Source organism: Chenopodium quinoa, unplaced genomic scaffold (assembly GCF_001683475.1).
Source record: "Chenopodium quinoa cultivar QQ74 unplaced genomic scaffold, ASM168347v1, whole genome shotgun sequence".
Classification (NCBI taxonomy): domain Eukaryota; kingdom Viridiplantae; phylum Streptophyta; class Magnoliopsida; order Caryophyllales; family Amaranthaceae; genus Chenopodium; species Chenopodium quinoa.
In genome coordinates, this window is record NW_018742763.1 from 2,863,128 (window position 1) to 2,880,178 (window position 17,051).

Below are 17,051 nucleotides of genomic sequence, written 5' to 3' on the forward strand. Positions count from 1 at the left end.
CTAAACCCTTCGGGTCGAACCCAATCGAACAACCGATCCGAGACGACAAATTAAACCGAAGGATTAAATGAGTCGATGGAGTTTTACGAATACAGGCGTCGAGACCGAGCGTCGAAAAATCACAAGCGACAAGCATGAGCGTAGTCGTAGCTAGGCTAGGCTAGCTCATCGCAAGCCTAGGCGCACCATGGTGTGCTAGGCGAGGCAAGAGTGCCTAGGCACCATCACAGCCCAAGCATCATGCCTAGGCGCCATCGCAACCCTAGCACCACGCATAGCACCATCGTAGTGCTAGGCACATGCGTGTGTGCGTGTGCGTGTGCACCATCGCCCAGTGATCAGTGGACAATAGATCGTTAGTTTACTATCCTAGATCAAAATTACAATTTATATCAGCTATCCTAACTCTATCTATTTTACTTTAGATAGCGGTAAGGTAGGGTCGATTCCCAAGGAAACGGGGGTTTAGCACAATTAATACGAAATCTAGGATAAATTGCTAGTAAGAAAAAAAAGGGTATTGAGATTTGTGTTTGAAGAATCCTATGGACAAACCAACTACTATTGAGCCTAGAATAAACTAAAAACAATGGAAATATATTAAACACTCTTAAATGCAAATAAATGGACAAGATTAGAGAGATAACAATGACAAAAGCACTAGGGAGAGGGGGATTCAATCATGAACAAGGAATACTAAGGAAAACCGATAAGGAATCAATTCTAGGAGTATAAACTCTACCTAAGATAGTTCATTCTCATGCAACTACTCAAGCAAGTGGATGAAATCATTCACACCTAGATTAAATCATTCTCATGCATTCAATCAAGGGCTACACTCTTGGGATTAGAGGTGCACACACTAACTCCAAGCATATTTTAGCTCAAATCATCAACTCAAGAATAAATCCCAATCAATAATCAATAGATAATCAAATACACATGATTTTCACCCCCTTCCTTAGCTAAAAACCTAAGCTAGAAGAAAGGGAATAGCCATGACAACTAACATAAGCATATATTCGAAATCCACATAACCTAACATGATTCTAACTTGAAAGGAAATCAAAGTAACTAATAAAGCTTGAATATTTATGAAAGAAAACCCAAGTGAGAGAAATAAAACAAAGAAGATCAAAAACTAGAGAAACAAAAATAAAGATTGATATCATAAAGATGAAGGATTACCAAATCATCAAAGTAGTAGCAACAATCTAGAAGAAAGCTTGAATATTTGATTACAAAGATTGATTCTTGAAGACTAGTGTTTTCTCTCTCTAGAAGACATAGATATTCTCTCTCTACAAATGATTTTAAAACAATGGAATAGTGAATGCCTCAAAAACTTCATGCTAAAGACTATTTATAGTCTTCTACCAAAAAGAAGAAAAAGGGCAAGGGAGAGGGATCTCCGAACCGGCTGTCGCGCCCTCTCCAAACTGGGTATTAAGTTCCTCAGACCCAGATTGTCGCGCCCGTGCAGGAAAATGTCGCGCCCGCGGGTCTTCTCTACCGCGCCCGCGGCCCTCTGTGTCGCGCCCGCGGCTCGCCATCTCCACTTTCTTTAGCTTGTATTAGGACCTCCCTGTCCGCCCCCGCGGCTTCCTAGCCTGAGCTCGCGGCCATTTTTAACAGCGCGCCCTCTCCATTTTGGCATCTCCACTTCCTTGGCAAGCTCCTTTAGCATCTCTACTCAAGCTACCAATTCATGATTCGCACACGAGCGCTAGGTGCTATCAAAACACACAAAAATGTGGTAAAAGCTAAAAGAAAAGACAAAAAGGGAATGGAAACACGAGAGGGAGTTAAAGTGACTAAAATTGAGATAAAAGTGGTGAAAAGAGGAATAAACAAGTGACAAATCTGGGGAAATCCCTAATGAAATAGGGTAAAATGGTGGCATAAATGCCACACATTACCCAGCAGGCTCACAATGCAGCACCGAGCCTTCACATAGCTGTGTGCTTGCGTGCGTGCATTCGCATGGCAGCACCAAGCACAGCAAGTTAGCAAGTAGCACTAGCCTCGCTCAGTGCGTGTGCATGTGCACCATCGCCCAGCACCAAGCCCAACATGCGTGGCTCGCTAGCAGCACGCATGCTAGGCCTTGCGTGCGTGAGGGGCTGGTTGGCATGGCTGCGCGTAGTATGCAAGTGTGTGTGCGAGGCAATGCGTGGGAGTGCTAGGACCAGCACCAACATAACGTGCTAGCAGTGCCTAGCACTAGCACATACCAGCGCCTAGCACTAGCATGCACCAGCACTAAGCATCGCCCAGCACCAGCACGCACTGCCTGGCTGGGGATGCAAGGCTGCTGGCTGGTGCTAGCTGGCACGCTAGCTGACAGCCAGCACAACCCTCCTTGAGGCGGTTTGTGTGTGGGTGTGGGGACCAAGCAAAGCCTTGGGGAGCAAGGCTATGCCCCCCCCCCCCCCACCTAACCTTGGGCATCACTCATTAGCATGTAATTGTGCCACTTGTCGTGTTGTGATTAATTTAATTATTTATTCAATTTGGAATTAAATAAATTGTTGAATTAACCAACTCTCCCACATTGGTGGAAGATTGGAAATCAAGGGTGCATTTCCCTATATATACCAAAGGCATGGGTATTGGGAATATACAACCTTGAGTGGAATTAAAAGGCAACTCTTGATTTGAGTAAACCTTGATTCGTAAAACTCATAATTTTATTCGTAAGACTAACCTTCGACACTTAGGACGCTCGGGTCGGGTTCGAGGGTACGATCCCGTTGGAGACCTCGTATTGTCGGGGTTCAAGTAAGAGCTCATAGTTGAGCGAAGCACGCGTCAAAGGTATAATCTTTTATCCTTTCTTGTATTTAATTATGTTTTGCTTGTTAATTGCATTTATTATGGGGGCGGGTCTTGGCGGGTTTCTTTCGACGTAGTGAGGGTCACTACGAAACCCTACAGCGATATCGGAGCCACGCTCCTTTTAATTTTTGCAATTATTGATTAATTAAGGTGTTTTAAAGTAAGATTTAATTTCTGGTTTTCCTTTACTACTTAGATTAGAAGCTCGTTTTAATTAATTTTAAAACTCGTATTTTTATCGATTTGGCTGTCGAACCCAGATTTTGGCTCAAAAATAGTGATTTTTGGGTGGAATCGACATTGTGAAACAGATTCAACTCTCTTTGAGGGCTGTCCAGAAGCCAAATTCGAACCAGAAACCCAAGTTTTTGGGGTTTTTTCTTTTTCAACGAAAATTTTAAATCTTTTCAAGCCTTGATTAATGCAAGCATTATAAGGTTAGATTAAATGCCTTATTGCATCCCTAATCTATTGCTATTTTAAACATCCTTAAGCATAATTATGGAGTTTTAATTAGTGCTTGAGTTGATATGTCTTTTTCACATAAACTTGTTTTTCACAAATCTTGCAAATTAATTGCAAGAATGTGTGAATGTTTGATGTGAATGTGTAATTTTAAGTTCCTAATATGTTAAAGTTCTAATCTTTAAAGGTTTAAATGATTGGAACTCTAACCCTAAATTCCATATTGAACAAAGTTTGGATTTTTCATTTTGGTTGATTAAAATCCATGAAGTTCAAATATTTGTGAGTAAAATTTTGATTAATCCTCATATTGGAAGATGTAATCTTGGTATTTTACACAAGTATGAAAGTTGGAAAATTTTATCATTGGATGGTTAATTTATTTTTCCAACTCCTATTTCTCAAATCCATTATTAATTTGCATATTGGCAAAATTAATTATGGACATAGCTAATTTAATTTTAAGCATAAAGAAAGACCTAAATTTGTTCAAAAATAATTTTTTTTTTTGGATGACTTAGGCTTGTGCACCATTAAAATTGAATTTAATTAAGTTAGACTTATTTTATTTTATTTTTCCTCAAATTGATTCTAAAATGTAATTTAGAATTAATTTTGTCACACACTAATCGAAATTAAAATTCCGAGTGAAATGCACGCAAATCGATGGTGCGCGCATGGCTGAGCATCAATGTTGTGTGGCTGTGTGGCGAGGGGTGCCAAGGTGCTGGGCTTGGGAAGTGGCATTGGCTGCTGGTTGCTTGGGACGCTGCTGGGTAGCGTAGTAGTAAGCACCAGCCAGCCCCCATTTGCTGGCAGACGCCAGCATGCGAGCAGGCATGCGTGGTGCTGGCAAGCGTAGTGTGTTGTGTCGGGCGCAGCATGCTAGCACCAAGCGCCAGCCCAGCCCTTGATGCTGCTGGTGTTGTGTGGCATAGGCTGCTGGCAAGATTGTGCTGCTGCTAGGCAACGAGGCAGCAAGCCCCAGCCAGCCAGTCCACTGCTGCCTAGCAGCCATGGTGCGCAATGCACCATGATTGGGTGGGGCTAGTTTGCTTAATTTTTAAGCTATATAATTTTGAGAAAAATTTTCCGTTTTAAATATTTTAAGTAATTATTTTAACGAGGTTAAAACCTCGATTTTTTGGTTTTGCAAAAATTTGACAAATTATGGGTTATGCCGACATAATTAATCGGATTAATTAAGTATGGATGCGGAATTTAGTGGGAGCTTAATTGATTACGTGAGCAATTTGCTTTTAGAAATAATGAATTAAACAACTTTGACTAGTTTTAATTAGGCACGTTAATTGGATTAACCACCTAAGTTAGTTACTAGTTTTGCGTGTTGAATTATGTATTTCGTAATTTGCATGGGCCATTCACAAATAGTGAATGGGTGAATAGAAGATTGTTTTCAAAACAGGTTATTGAAAATGGAAACAAGTGGGGCCCGACTAGGATAGAAAATACGGACTGCGTTCCGTTATGTAATTTTGTAAATCTAAATACGGTCTGCAAACCGTTAAGTATTTTTGTACTATTAGATTAATCTTAGTCGTTCTAGCTAGTTATTTTATTTTGGCCAAGATGCTCAAGACGGCGTTTCGATGAAGACAAGCCAAGATGAAGACCCATGGAAATTGAAGATTTCAAGGGGTCATGCTAGTTGCCAAATGCATCAATTTATGCTTTATATATTACTGTTATATATGAATGTTAGATGCATATCTAGGATTTCTACATGTTGCGACGATTAGTTAAGTTCACTTAAATCAAACCAACATAGAAACCGTAGGTCCCTTAATAATATTGAGCTAAAATTTATCGTTCCAAGAACAACACTTACCGAACTAATGCGCGTATGTGATGGGCTACGCCAAAGAGAGGCATCACTACTTCCCTAGGAACGTAAGGTATACTAGGTATACAAGTTGTCTTGGTTAAGCTCAACGATATCAGTAAGGAGTCCTTAAATGTCGTGGAAAAAGAGATAAAATGTCAAGGATGCATTAGATGCGACATTTTATCAAACCGAGAGTAGCTTAGAGCTATTAGCAATTGGATTGCTTACCTTAAGATATTTAATGATTAATACAAGCCAAAGCATGCTTAACCATTTCTTGATCTTTGGGATCTCGGAATCATTTTATTCTCGCCTAAAAGGGACATTTAATAATGCGTGGATAAAATGCTCAATAAGATTGAAAATATGCATGAACGCTTTAAAATTTCAACTTATTGATTTATGAATGGTTTTTCATTTCAAATTCTTTCAATTGTGGAACAATGTTTGCAAGTAACTCAAACAACAACCAATTCTCTTTACGCTCAATTCTCAACAAGGAGAAGTTAAGCGGGCCAAACTTTCTTGATTGGCAAAGAAATCTGCGCATTGTGCTAATACAAGAGCAAAAGGAATACGTCCTTGATGAGGAAATGCCCGACGCTCCCAACGAGGAGGTCACTCAGGCTGCCCTTAACCGATAGCAAAGTGCCAATCGGGATGTCAAATGCATCATGTTGGCCACAATGTCTCCGGACCTTCAAAAGACTTTCTTTGAAAAGGAGACGGCTTTTGAGATCATTTCTGAGCTTCAGAATATGTTCCAAGAGCAGGCCCAAACTGAAAGGTTCGAAACCCACAGGCAAATCCTTGAGAGAAAGCTCAAGAAAGGGGAGCCAGTCAGCCCGCATGTCATCAAAATGATTGGATTATTTGAGAACATGGAAAGGCTTGATGTTGGGTATTCAACCGAGATGGCAATTGACATCATTCTCCACTCGCTTCACAAAGGCTATGATCAGTTCAAGATGAACTATAATATGCATAGAATGGAGAAAACCCTCAAGGATGAGGGCAAGCATGACATGCTCATGGTGAGGAAGGGCAAGCCATTCAAACGTCCGGGCAAGAAGAAGAGCTTTAAAGGGAAAAAGAGAAATTTTCCGCCTAAGTCAAAGACTGCCAAGGGCAACAAGGACAAGAAGGTAGCCTCTTCCAAGTCCGATTCCGAATGTTTCTACTGTAAGAAGAAAGGACATTGGAAACGAGACTGCCTCAAATTCAAGGAAGATAAGCAGAACGGCACCGTTGCTTCTTCATCAGGTATTTTTGTGATAGACTTAAACTTCGCTAGCAAAACATCATGGGTATTAGATACCGGATGTGTCTCAGACCTTTGTTCCAATGCTCAGGGACTAAGGATAAATAGGAGGCTAGAGAAGGGAAAGGTCGAGCTTCGGGTCGGCAATGGAGCAAGAATGTCTGTCGTCTCCGTTGGAACTCTCAATTTGTCATTGCCCTCTGGGCTCATATTAGAACTTGAAAATTGTTATCATGTTCCTAGAGTTACCAAAAACATCATTTCAATATCGTCGTTGGACGCCAAAGGTTTTGAATTTCGAATTAAGAACAATACTTGTTCATTTTATTTTGATAATGTTTTATATGGTAAAGCATATTAAGAAAATGGTGTTTATATGCTTTCTCTTGACAAACAAGTCTATAACATTGATGATACCGCCAAAAAGGCTAAGACCATCGATTCGAATCAAACCTACTTGTGGCATTGTCGTCTTGGCCATATTAACTTTAAACGCATCAAGAAACTTCTACAAGAAGGTGTTCTTGACTCATTCGACTTGGAGTCGTTTGAAATTTGCGAAGGATGTCAATTAGGCAAGATGATAAAACAGCCATTCTCCAAGTTGGGAGAAAGGGCAAGTGACTTATTAAGTCTAATACACACGGATGTATGTGAACCAATGAGTACACCCGCAAGACAAGGTTACTGATATTTCATCACTTTCACCGATGATTTTAGTAGATATGGCTATATCTACTTAATGTCGAATAAATCTGAATCCTTTGAGAAATTCAAAGAATTTCAAAAAGAAGTTGAAAATCAACTTGGCAAGAAAATTAAAGCACTTCGATCGGATCGAGGTGGCGAATATTTGAGCCATGAATTCGACGATCACTTGAAAGAAAATGGTATTCCTTCAGAGTTGACACCTCCCAGAACTCCTCAATGGAACGGAGTATCCGAACGGAAGAATCGAACCTTGTTAGACATGGTTCGATAAATGATGGGTCTTAGTGAACTTCCTATCTCTTATTGGGGACATGCACTACAAACCGTGGCACTAACACTAAACCAAGCTCCGTCAAAAGCTGTTGAAAAGACTCCATATGAATTATGAACTAAGAAACCTCCTAGGTTGTCTTTTCTCAAGATTTGGGGATGCGAAGCATATGTCAAACGATTAATTTCGGACAAACTTCACCCCAAATCGGAAAAGTGTTTCTTTGTGGGATATCCAAAAGAAACCAAAGGGTATTACTTCCACAATAAATCCGAGAACAAAGTGTTTGTTGCTCGTGATGGTGTCTTTTTGGAGAAGGAACACCTTTCCAAAATGACAAGTGGGAGGAAAATCGAACTCGATAAAGTTCGAGAGGACGAGCAACAATGTCAACCGGATAAAACTGACAATCTAAGTACTTTGGAAGCAACTGAGAAGATTGGTCAAAATCAAACAGACAATGTAAATGCTCAACCTATTACCGTTCGTAGGTCGCAATGGTAAAGATCTCAACCAGACAAATACCTTGGTATTGTCTTAACCGATGATCAAGACATCCTAGTTATGGATGGCGATGAGCCAGCGACATACAAGCAAGCTATGACGAGCCCCGACTCTACTAAATGGCAAGAGGCCATGAAATCCGAGATGGACTCTATGTTTGAAAATCAAGTTTAGGACTTGGTGAATTTGCCCAAGGGTCACACACCCATTGGTTGCAAATGGATCTTCAAATTGAAGACATATAAGGATGGAAATGTATCGATATACAAGGCTAGATTGGTGGCAAAAGGTTATAGACAAGTCCACGGGATTGACTATGATGAAACCTTTTCACCGGTTGCAATGCTAAAGTTTGTCCGGATTATTCTAGCGAATGCTGCATATTACGATTATGAAATATGGAAGATGGATGTTAAAACCGCCTTCCTAAATGGGATTTTGGAAGAAACTGTGTATATGACACAGACAGAAGGTTTCGTCAATCCGAGCAACGCTAGATAGGTTTGCAAGCTTAAGAAGTCCATTTATGGACTAAAGCAAGCCAGCAGGAGTTGGAATCTGCGATTTGATGAAGCCATCAGCAAGTTTGGTTTCATCAAGAATCCCTATGAATCTTATGTATACAAGAAGGTCAGTGGGAGTGACATCGCATTCCTAGTCCTATATGTCGATGACATACTGCTCATTGGAAACAGCACAAAATTACTGGAGTCCGTAAAGGGCTGGTTGGGAAAGTGCTTTTCAATGAAGGACTTAGGAGAGGCACAGTACATATTGGGCATCAAGATCTATAGGGATAGATCTAAGAGGATGATTGGATTGAGCCAAAGTACTTACATTGATAAAGTACCGGCACGATTCAAAATGAAGAATGCCAATAGAGGGCATCTACACATGTCCCATGGCGTAACTCTCAGCAAGAAACAGCGTCCACATACACCTGTTGAGCGAGAGAGAATGGATCAGATTCCATATGCTTCACTAATTGGGTCGATCATGTATGTCATGATATGTACCAGGCCGGATGTCTCGTATGCCTTGAGTGCTACGAGCCAATACCAATCAAACCCAGGAGAGGCGCATTAAACTGCGGCCAAGAATATCCTGAAGTACCTAAAAAGGAACAAGGATAAATTCCTGGTTTATGGTGGCCATAAAGACCTGGTTGTTGAAGGTTACACTGACGCTAGCTTCCAGACAGACAGAGACGACTTCAAGTCACAGTCAGGGTACATATTCTGTTTGAATGGAGGAGCGTTTAGCTGGAAGAGTGCCAAGTAGAGCACAACTGTAGACTCTACAACTGAAGCCGAATACTTGGTTGCTTCAGAAGCTACTAAGGAGGCTGTTTGGATTCGCAAGTTCATCAGTGAACTTGGTGTTGTACCCTCCATCAAGGGTCCGATAGATCTCTATTGTGACAACAATGGAGCTATCTCTCAAGCTAGAGAGCCGAGAGAGCACCAGAAGGTCAAACATGTCCAAAGGCGATTTCACATGATAAGGGAATGGAAATCCGAAGGTGAAATCAGAATTTTCAAGATCGGCATGGATGATAATGTGGCCGATCCTTTGACTAAACCTTTGCCTCAAGTGAAACACAACAAGCACATTGAGGCAATGGGAATCAAGCACATCGGAGACTGTCTTTGAAATTCCCTGTACATGTGTTTTAATTAAACTAGTTATTTTAATGTAAGACACTGTATTGAAACCATTCATTAATGGAATAATTAATTTTTGTGCAAAAATTATTTTTCACTCCATTGCTATTTAATTGTGGTTTAGAATTAAATAATGAGTCCATTCGATTTATGGAAATATTCAAAACAGGGTATCAAGACCATGTCTTGGATAAAGAAACACCTGTTAAGTGAACATTGAATATTTAAATCAAAAATTATCCTTAATCGAGGTCATCTAACTGATGGATGATTGATGATCGCCATAGATTAGTGCGTAGTATGATTTACAGCACCGTTTCTTGTGCTGGAAGGACATGGTGGTCATAAATCATTTGCACAGGTGCAAGTTTGGAACTGCACTGGATCGACCTATGAGAGTACTTTAAGAGATTCAAAATTGTCATAAGTACATTTCTCATTATAACTATTAGAACTCATTTCCTCGACCATGAATGTTGTGAAGTTTTCTTGTTTGAGAACTAGTCTCTTTGATGTTGCCTAACGTCTGTCGTAACTGGGGATCATAACGGGAACACTCGGGAGGTTGGGTCCTCTTAGTAAGAGAAACTTACAGTACAAGACTGGGAATGTCCCCCTATCAAAAATAGGGAATATGTCTTTGTTGTTTACAAGGCCGCTCGATGAGCGAGATTGTCAAAATGCATGGTCGTGCTCAGATGGATTTTAGAAATCATCTGTTTATTGATAGTCGAACTCGTAATCGAAAAACACTTCTGAACGTAATAAGGATGACGATGAATCTTACCTTATAGTTCACGAAGAGACAACGAGCGACATAGGAAATGGGCTATACACTATATGCACACTTGTCCGAAAGGACAAGTGGGAGATTGAAAGGAATGGTGTTCTTCCAACAAGTGTATTATTATGATAGACGGTTCAAAATTATTACAGAGTTAATTCTTCATTAAGGTCAAGTGATCGGAATGCCTAGGTCGAGGCCGCTTCCGATCAGTAATATTAAGGTATAATTAATATAACAGCTTAATCTTAACTGAACCATTCGGGTCGAACCCAATCGAACAACCGATCTGAGACGACGAATTAATCCGAAGGATTTAATAAGTCGACGGAGTTTCACGAATACAGGCGTCGAGACCGAGCGTCGCAAAATCACAAGCGACAAGTATGAGCGTAGCCGTAGCTAGGCTAGGCTAGCTCATTGCAAGCCCAGGCGCACCATGTGTGTGTTAGGCGCACCATGGTGTGCTAGGCAAGGCAAGAGTGCTTAGGCGCCATCGCAACCCTAGCATCATGCGTAGGCGCCATCGCAGCCCTAGCACCACGCATAGCACCATCGCAGTGCTAGGCACATGCGTGTGTGCGTGTGCGTGTGCACCATCGCCCAGCAGCCTCACAATGTAGCACCGAGCCTTCGCATAGCTGTGTGCTTGCGTGCGTGCCTTCGCATGGCAGCACCAAGCACAGAAAGCTAGCAAGCAGCACTAGCCTCGCTCAGTGCGTGTGCATGTGCACCATCGCCCATCACCAAGCCCAGCATGCGTGGCTCGCTAGCAGCACGCATGCTAGGCCTTGCGTGCGTGAGGGGCTGGCTGGCATGGCTGCGTGTAGTATGCGAGTGCGTGTGCGAGGCAATGCGTGGGAGTGCTAAGGCCAGCGCCAGCATAACGTGCTAGCAGTGCCTAACACTAGCACTCACCAGCGCCTAGCACTAGCACGCACCAGCGCCAAGCATCGCCCTGCACCAGCACGCACTGCCTGGCTAGGGATACAAGGCTGCTGGCTAGTGCTAGCTGGTAGCGCTAGCTGGCACGCTAGCTGGCAGCCAGCACAGCCCTCCTTGAGGCGGTTTGTGTGTGGGTGTGGGGACCAAGCAAAGCCTTGGGGAGCAAGGCTATCCCCCCCTTCCTAACCTTGGGCATCACTCATTAGCATGTAATTCTGCCACTTGTCGCGTTGTGATTGATTTAATTATTTATTTAATTTGGAATTAAATAAATTGTTGAATTTACGAACTCTTCCACATTGGTGGAAGATTGGAAATCAAGGGTGCATTTCCCTATAAATACGAAAGGCATGGGTATTGGGAATATACAACCTTGAGTGGAATTAAAAGGAAACTCTTGATTTGAGTAAACCTTGATTCGTAAAACTCATAGTTTTATTTGTCCGGGTCTCAACTAACCTTCGAGACTTAGGACGCTCGGGTCGAGTTCGAGGGTACGATTCCGTTGGAGACCTCGTATTTTCGGGGTTCAAGTAAGAGCTCTTAGTTGAGCGAAGCACGCGTCAAAAGTATAATATTTTATCATTTCTTGTATTTAATTATGTTTTGCTTGTTAATTGCATTTATTATGGGGGCGGGTCTTGGCGGGTTTCTTTCCGCGTAGTGAGGGTCACTATGAAACCCTACACGAACAAACCTGTTGTAAACGCCTGCCAGACAACTATGGACGGCTGCTTTCTTAGGCTAAGCAGCTAAATAGCCAACCGTCCAAGGGCATACATAGGCAAAGAAAATTGCGATAATTCAAAAGGTGCAACAAATTGAAACAAATTGAAGAATGCAAAGCAAACCGACACGGTCGGTATATATATTGAAAAATGTTAAATGTTAGCCGGAATCCTATCCGGAGAAAGAGATACATGATTACACGGCTCACAGGCCGGATGAAATTAAAATAGAAAAAAGAAAAACTGCTGCTGTTGTTGTTGCTGCTGTTGAGACGGTTGGTCATTACTGGCTGCTGGGGCTCCTTGGGTTTCCAGGGTTTGGGTTTCCTCTGCCCCATCTGGCACATCTTCCTGCTGCTCCTCCAGGCTAGCCCACTCGTCGAAATGTGTCGGCTGTGGTAGTCCGAGAACTTGAGCATCAAACACTTCAGTAGCGTATTTGTACCTCAAGTGGAAGTAAGTAAAGTCGGTATCCGGGTGGATCATGGACCATGCCATCTTCATGCGCGCTTCACAATCACGCTCATTCTCGGCCACCAGCCGGTTTTGTTCAGCCGACAGCTGGTCCAGGTGCTCTTTCTTGGTTCTCACCAGTTCACCCTTGGCCTGTTCCAGCTCTTTCCCCAGCCGGGAGACGTCATCTTTAAGACCAGCTCTCTCCTTATCAGCATCCTTCAAAGCATTAAGGTCTTCTTTGAGCTGATCAATCTCGAGCTTCCGGTCCTCTGCAGCTTTGTTGGCCTTGTCAGCAGCATCCGTCAGTTCCCGGATGAGTTCCTCCTGTTTCATCTCCCTTGCTTTAGTTTTGACTTCAAGCATTATGGAGTTGTATTGACATACATCAAGTAATTCGGCTGCCCATTTTTGGGCATCCCTTACCTCCTCTTGCTTCTTCCGCAAGGGGGTTTTCATGGCATCAACCCTCAGCAACGCCTGTTGAGTCATCCGGAAAACGAGTTGGTTCAAAACATAACAAATACATATTTTGCACCAAAGCACCCCATCCGGTGGTTGGCAAAATAATAAAAGCAAATCCATATTTTGCACCAAAGCACCCCATCCAGTGCTTGACAAAATAACAAGAAAATACCCCAACCGGTATTCTTACCTCGGCAAGCAGAGAGTTAATCCGGTTAAGGTTGACCTGGTTGATACCCGGCACTTCCTCCCGCTCAGACCGGGTAAGGGTTCTCAGCATCCTCCTGGCGTAGTTTTGCATGTCAGGGAAGCAAGAGGCGGTATCTGCATCATTAGAGATATTGGTTAAGTGTTGCGCATAGATGGCCCCTATATTCAGCCGGTCGCCGGAGGGCTCTCCTGATTGAGAAGTGTGAGACTTGACTCGAACTGGCCCAAGCGGCCGGGGGGGTCAAAAGGGGAATCCACACCTTGAGTTATGGGCTGCGGGGTGCCACCACCCCCAGCCGCATTAGAGCCGGATGCAATAGCAGGCACCCAGCTAAGAGGAACCTCGGGCTCCTTAGTTCTTGCCCCAGTCGGACCAGGGCCTCCACTTGGGTCTTGCAAACTTTTGCCTGCAGTGGTAGGTCTCTCACCGGCTGAGATTGGGGCAGGGCCGGTTGAGGTCCTTCGCCTTTGAGAGGCCGGCTGAGGGATCTCTTCTCCTAGTCTTCTGACCATTTGTCTTATGGAGCGGGGCACATTCTGGCTCCCCGTCTGCAAAAGACTATAAATCACAAAGTTAATATCAAATTGTTTACAAGATATACAAGCGGTATAGAAATCAGCCGGTATTTACCCCGCCGGCCTTGGCCGCCAGTTGGGCCCGCTTGGCCTCCAACTGCTCCTTCCTCGCCTCGACTGCTGACTTAGCCGGTGTCATCTCGGGAGGAGTCATCTCGAAACCATTCTCTACAAAATAACAAGGAAAAATGTGAGAGGCATTCAAACATCATACAGGCGGCACAACATGCCGGTTAAACAGTAAACCTACGTTTGTCCCAAAAGGTGCTCAGACCGCAGGCGGAAAAGAACACCTCATTCTTGAGCCACTCCGGATGAGGGACCCAGAATTTGGGGACAATGATAAGTGTCCCGTATTCTAAAGGCTGGGTGGTTTTCTTAAATAAGCCTGGTTCCATGATGGCATCCCAAGCCTCAGCCGGTACCTAGGGTAGGGCACACTTCCTTCCCAGCAGAGCCGACTTCTTATTATAACGGCGCATCCGGTGATTAGCAGCCGTAGAAGGGGAAGAGACGTAGTAGAACTTTCTTTTCCAGCTAGTCCACTTGGAAGGCTTCCCCAAGGTCATCATGTACTCAGGATGCGTAGTCAGTGTGTACCACGCATCCCAGCCACCCGGTGCCCGGCTCAAATAGTGCATATGGGCAAACGCCTCCAAGCTAGGCGTAACCTCCTACATCTTGCAGGCGGCTATGTACCCTAAAATATTGACCCAAGAGTTGGGTGTAAGTTTCCAAACGCCCAAGTCGTAGCCCCTTAAGATGGGTTTGATGCATCTGTGCAGGGGGAACCGGAGGCCGGCTTTGAACGCCGCCTCATAGCAGCCGAAGTAATTATCGGCATGCTTAAGGTCATCTTCCCAGACTACTGAGGCATCAACCGGTGGAACGCCAACCTCCCACTCCTCCCTAACCGGTCGTTTTTTCAAAAATGCCGGGAGAGATGCGTTTAAAGTCACTACATCCCGGGCGCTCATGTGCGCCTCCATTGGATTGTTTATTGAAGGCCAGTTGTATGCCTCCTCATTCTCTTCAGGGCCATCCAGTGTCATGGTAGACTCCGTTGATCCGGACTCTTGATCAGTTTCCTTGCCGCTTGAGTCTCCGGACTCTTCTAGAATCTCATCACCAGGCGTACTTGGAACGCCTGGTTGATCAAAGGGAACCTCCTCAACCGGAGTTCCGGCTGAATTGTCTAACTTGTACTCGGGGTCAATAGCCGTTTTTCTTGTCCGAGCCATTTTGTCCTGCACAAGAGCAGAGACGGTCGGATTCGCAGAAAAGTAAGGGTGTTCCACACACCCCCAGACGGCATCCCTAGTCCTAGATTCAGCCGTATCCGGTGACCGGTTGACAACTGCCCTAGGCCGTGCCGTGTGTGTATTGGGAGAGTCCATTATTCTCTAACCTATACAACCGGTAAACTCAAGAGGTTACAAAGGGGCAAAAGTGATAACTTGACTTTATGAGTACGGTTGAAGAAGACTTGAGTGCTGAGAATTCCAAAGTGAGACCTGAAGACGCCACAGGCGGAGAAGTCCGTTTGAATTTTGAAGAACCTGAAACACAAATACAAGCAGTCAGGAATTGTGCAAGAAACTCATACAAAGATACCCCAAGCGGTGGCAAAAGATCTTGCCCAAAGATACCCCAAGCGGTATAAAAAGATCTTGACCAAAGGTATCCCAGACGGTATCTAGAAAGCTTGCCCAAAAGTACCCCAGACGGCATGTAAGCCGCCTGAGGTTCTAATATGCTAGGGTTGCAAAGCATCGTTCAAAATCCCCCCAGGCGGGATCAATGAAGACTGCTTAAAAGCCCCCTAGATGGCAGTAATACCGGCTGAGGGCCTTATGAATGAAAACAATTACTACAAAAATTACTCCGAAATACCCCAGGCAGACTATTTCCGGCTGAAGGTTTTACAAGAGTGTTATGGGCAAGTTATAAAGACAACTCAGGCATACCCAAGGCGGATTAAATCCGGATGAGGGTATCATGAATCCAAGACTCCAAGTTCAAGGATCTGTTGTTTGAAGATACCCCAGGCGGCACCTAGCCGTCTGAGGATCTAATTTTAAAGATCTGATTGTTTGTAAGGTACCCTAGGCGGCTCCTAGCCGTCTGAGGGTCTATGAGATGCAAGTTTAAGAAGCAATTGTTCAAAAATGACCCAGGCGGAATATTACTGGCTGGGGGTCTACTACATGCAAAGCATTATAGTTATCCGAAAATAACCCAGATGGCATGTAACCGTCTGGGGGTCCTTTAAATGCAATTCTTTGAAAAAGATTGAATAAGAGAGGCCACATGGGGTATATCACCGTCTGTGGGTCTATGAGATGCATAAACTGAAAAGCCCCTTGTTTGAAGAAACCCTAGATGGCCCATAGCCGCCTAGGGATCTAAGCTTGGAAACTATGGTTTGAAGGTACCCTAGACGGTCCAAACCGTCTGCGGGTCTACCCAATGCATAAGATAAAGGAAAGGCCTCAAGGTGCCCCAGACGGTATGAGACCGTCTGTAGTTCTACGCAAATCGAGAATAAATCAAGAAGCAGCAGGTACCTGGGTTAGCTGAATGAAGAAGTACTCAACCGGTATCCGGGTGTGTCTAATCAAGAAAGTTGAGTGCAATAAAGCAGCCGGTATCAGAGCTCTTTTGAGGATTTTTGGAAAAGAGTAAAGTGGAGAGGAGGGAGGGGTATGGCTTTATTTATAGAGATGCCTAGAAGGCGAATCGCCACCTTGTGCTTAACCTTTTCAAAATTCAAAACCAAGAGAGAGAGAGGCGGGAACCAACCCAAGCGTCACCTCCCCTGTGTTTGACACCTGTCACAGGTGACACGTGGCTACGCCACGTCACACCTGTGAGGGGAAAATGTTTGGGGTAAAAATACCCCTGGCCACGTGGCCCAATAATGTCATGACACTTGGCAGCCCACCAAAGGCTTAGCGGGATCCGATCGGATGCTGACACGTGGCATCAATGCCCTAATCAGGGGACATGCCTCCCCCACTACAAATAGGGGGAAAATCCTCATTTATGGCCCATTCATAAAAACCCACACAAAAATCAGAGCAATATTAATTGCAGAATCTCCCGGAATCCGAGAGAAAAGACCAATTACTTTTCGCACGTAATCTAACCCGGAATCTGACTTGTTCTTCGGAGGCGGAACTCCACCCAACCAGAGTTTCGTGGTTTTGCAGGTACAGAGGTTAGGCGTACATTCCCGGTGCTATAACTCTCCCGCTGGACACATCAAAAAAACCTCGAAACAACTATTAAATCACAAGTATTAGAGAAACCCTAGCAAGGCTCATCTTG